Source organism: Salmo salar, unplaced genomic scaffold (assembly GCF_905237065.1).
Source record: "Salmo salar unplaced genomic scaffold, Ssal_v3.1, whole genome shotgun sequence".
In the NCBI taxonomy this organism is placed as follows: domain Eukaryota; kingdom Metazoa; phylum Chordata; class Actinopteri; order Salmoniformes; family Salmonidae; genus Salmo; species Salmo salar.
The window spans coordinates 55,937-60,088 of NW_025550869.1; the positions used below are offsets into that span (position 1 = coordinate 55,937).

Below are 4,152 nucleotides of genomic sequence, written 5' to 3' on the forward strand. Positions count from 1 at the left end.
AGTGGAAACCGCGGTAAATAACTTGACCGTTGTAATAATAGACAAGGGATGCAGTTGTGACCAAGACGCTGATCTGGGGGGTCTGTTATGCATTTCTCACACTAACGGGTTAAGATGAGGGGAAGCTGAGCCGAGACGTGTACCTGGGGGGAAACGCCCCCCCCCCTCCCCCAGGGCATCCGAATGGACTGATTAGGATGCTATAACATGTCAGCCAATAGGAACCATGAGACAGGATTTGTGGGTGTGACCATAGAATTATAAATTCCAATATTTCACGCTGCATTCACAACCAAGTGGGATATTGGAATTTACCAGTTTGTGAAGCTGTAAATAACAGCTGGCTGCATTCACAACCAAGTGGGATGTTGGAATTTACCAGTTTGTGAAGCTGTAAATAACAGCTGGCTGCATTCACAACCAAGTGGGATGATGGAATTTACCAGTTTGTGAAGCTGTAAATAACAGCTGGCTGCATTCACAACCAAGTGGGATGTTGGAATTTACCAGTTTGTGAAGGTGTAAATAACAGCTGGCTGCATTCACAACCAAGTGGGATATTGGAATTTACCAGTTTGTGAAGCTGTAAATAACAGCAGGCTGCATTCACCTGATGAGAAACTCAAGATTTGCTAACGGTTAATAACAAAAACCGTGTCGAAATCCATCTGCTTTGTTAACAAACAGCTTTTCATATTGTTTTGTTGCATTTTTAATCTGCCAAAAATATGCTGCTATCGGTTTTTTATTTTTTCCCCCTTATCGGCTGAGGTCAGAGGTCACCGTGTGGGAGAAGTGGGCGCTCGGGATGACCGTCCCCCCCCCCAGTAGTTAATTTCCAGTTGGGAGGGGCCCTTCAAATGGATTTCTCCCAGTCGTAAGTGGTAAATTCCTACTTGGTTACAAACAAAAGCATAACTATAAATGTAATGTGATCTGTGGGTGAGACACCTAAATGTTTGACTAACAGGAAATAAAAATGACCAGCTTGGTTTAAAACTACACGAACCATCCAATAGGAACCACAGAAAAGACACGATGTGGGGTTGTCATTGGAGGAGGGAAAAAAAATGATTTTATTGGTCAACAGTGAGTTCCAGAGATGTATCGTTATTCGCCCGTCTGTTCCACAACAGTCGTCTTCTCACTGACGTAGATCCCATCCAGGAACTTCCTGATGTCTTTCTTCTTGACCGTGGTGGCTTGTTGGATCAGAGCCGCTGGAGGAGAGGACGAGAGGAGAGAGAGAAACGAGGAGAGAGAAACGAGGAGAGAGAGAGAGAAACGAGGAGAGAGAAACGAGGAGAGAGAGAGAAACGAGGAGAGAGAGAGAGAGAGAGAAACGAGGAGAGAGAGAGAGAGAGAGAGAGAGAAACGAGGAGAGAGAGAAACGAGGAGAGAGAGAAACGAGGAGAGAGAGAGAAACGAGGAGAGAAACGAGGAGAGAGAGAGAAACGAGGAGAGAGAGGACGAGAGGAGAGAGAGAAACGAGAGGAGAGAGAGAAACGAGGAGAGAGAAACGAGGAGAGAGAAACGAGGAGAGAGAAACGAGGAGAGAGAAACGAGGAGAGAGAAACGAGGAGAGAGAAACGAGGAGAGAGAAACGAGGAGAGAGAAACGAGGAGAGAGAAACGAGGAGAGAGAGAAACGAGGAGAGAGAGAGAGAACGAGGAGAGAGAGAACTGTTAAGAGTAAAAATAAAAGGGGCATTTTGTGCTAGTTTAGTTCAGCCTTCAGGGCTGTAATATGCCCCATAACGTAGATTACAGGCGTTTCCGTTCTCCAACATCGGGTAAAGCTTCACATGTCATGTTAGAAAGATTTACAGCAACAGCAACAGTTTTCAAAGTGCAGCATTAAAACAGGCATCGATTGACATGGTGAGTAACACCAAGACGCTGAAATGGTTTTCTATTGGCCAACAGGGATACAGCACCCTATTCCCTATGTAGCACCGACCCCGACGGGCCGTGTCCTCGCGCCGACCCCGACGGGCCGTGGCCTCGCGCCGACCACTACATAGGGAATAGGGTCCCATGTGTGATGCATGCTGGGACTAAAACCAAACTTGCTTTGCACCATGGAATCATGGAAGGAGACAGACAACGGCTTTGAGATGGAAAATAAAAACATGGACTTTATTCCCCCCGTCCCCCCCCCCGTCCCCCCACGGTGAACGACCCGAACGGCACCCTATTCCCTGCATAGTACACTACCAACCCCATAGGGCTCTAGTCCAAAGTAGTGCACTATATAGAGAGAATAGGCTGCAAAATCGGGGCCACACGGCAGAGTATAGCAACAAAAGCAGAAAGCAGACGGTAGAACAGAGGGGCTCCCCGGCGGTGTGGAGGAGTCGTAGCGCTGCGCTGAGTGACAGACAGGACTCTGGGTAATTCTGACCTCTAATCCTCCTTCTGGACGACTGTGCCCTTCTCAGACACATAGATACCGTCCAAGAACTTCCTGATGTCTTTATTCTTGACCGTGGTGGCTTGCTGGATGAGAGCGGCTGGAAGAGAGAGAGAGAGAGGAGAGAGAGGAGAGAGAGAGAGGCTGGGGTGGTGAGCAGGGTGCTACAGCTTGGAGGGTCACAGGGGTCAATATATACACAACAAGTTAGGATTTAGAGCTAGGGGAGGGGAGGGAGAGAGGGGACAGGAAGGTAGGAGAGGGGAGGGAGAGAGGACAGGAAGGTAGGAGAGGGGACAGGAAGGTAGGAGAGGGGAGGGAGAGAGAGGGGACAGGAAGGTAGGAGAGGGAGAGAGAGGGGACAGGAAGGTAGGAGAGGAGAGGGAGAGAGAGGGGACAGGAAGGTAGGAGGACAGACAGCATCACTACCACTCTGGGTTAACAGTCTGGTTATACTAGGAGAGACTATACAGCTTAGAATCTAGAATCCCAGTCACAACATTCTAGAATCCCAGTCACAACATTCTAGAATCCCAGTCACAACATTCTAGAATCCACAGGGAGGGAGGGGGGGGGGCTGTACGTAACCGTGTGCAGCCCCGAAAAGTGAACTACGCAGGGTAACACATATCGGTGTAGTGATGCATGTCGCCTCACCAGAGTTAGACACCAGCTCAATATCGTTCCCCCTCCAGAATCAACTCATCCTTCTGGGCTGCTGACACTGCACAGGACACACCTGAGAGAGAGGGAGGAGAGAGAGAGAGAGAGGAGAGAGAGAAAGGGGGGGGGAGAGAGAGGGAGAGGAGAGAGACAGAGAGAGGAGAGAGAGAAAGGGGGGGAAGAGTGAGAGGGGGAGAGAGAGAGAGAGGGGGAGAAGAGTGAGAGGGGGGAAGAGTGAGAGGGGGGAAGAGTGAGAGGGGGAAGAGTGAGAGGGAGAGAGAGGGAGGGAAGAGTGAGAGGGGGGAAGAGTGAGAGGGAGAGAGAGAGAGAGGGGGGGAAGAGTGAGAGGGGGGAAGAGTGAGAGGGAGAGAGAGAGAGGGGGGAAGAGTGAGAGGGGGAAGAGAGAGAGAGGGGGAAGAGTGAGAGGGGGAAGAGAGAGAGAGGGGGAAGAGTGAGAGGGGGAAGAGTGAGAGGGGGAAGAGTGAGAGGGGGGAAGAGTGAGAGGGGGGAAGAGTGAGAGGGGGAAGAGTGAGAGGGGGAAGAGTGAGAGGGGGGAAGAGAGAGAGGGGGGGAAGAGTGAGAGGGGGAAGAGAGAGAGGGGGAAGAGAGAGAGAGGGGGGGAAGAGTGAGAGGGGGAAGAGTGAGAGGGGGGGAAGAGTGAGAGGGGGGGAAGAGTGAGAGGGGGGAAGAGTGAGAGGGGGGGGGAGGAGAACGTCAGCCAGGCATCTCTGCATTGAAATCGCCACACATCCTGAAGTTGGCGCTTGGCAACGCTCTAGGGTTCTAGAGCGGATTCCTTTACAGAACCAACAGAACTAGGAGAACCATCTTAAAATATAAAATTAAAACAATGATACAAACAACTGAGTAGCCCGTTATCAAACGGCCAATGGGAAGTGTGCGTTAATTACTGGTTGAAAAATAAGTATTGGCTCTTCAAAACTTAAAAAGACGCGTCGTGTCCCGTCTCACCCTGTTAACCTGTCTGGGCTAGGGGGCTGTATTTTCACGGCCGGATAAAAAAAAACGTACCTGATTTAAACTGGTTACTACTCTTTCCCAGAAACGAGAATATGC

At 50.2% G+C, this 4,152-nt stretch overlaps 1 non-coding gene across 1 annotated transcript; it reads right to left on the reverse strand.

Moving 5' to 3' along the window:
* Positions 1-1,052: 1,052 nt before the first annotated feature.
* Positions 1,053-3,185, reverse strand: LOC106590792 (uncharacterized). The gene is made up of 3 exons (XR_006768128.1): positions 3,070-3,185; positions 2,404-2,512; positions 1,053-1,220 (listed from the first exon to the last, which is right to left on the reverse strand). It is a non-coding gene; the product is annotated as an uncharacterized protein (transcript).
* Between the last annotated feature and the right edge of the window lie 967 nt (positions 3,186-4,152).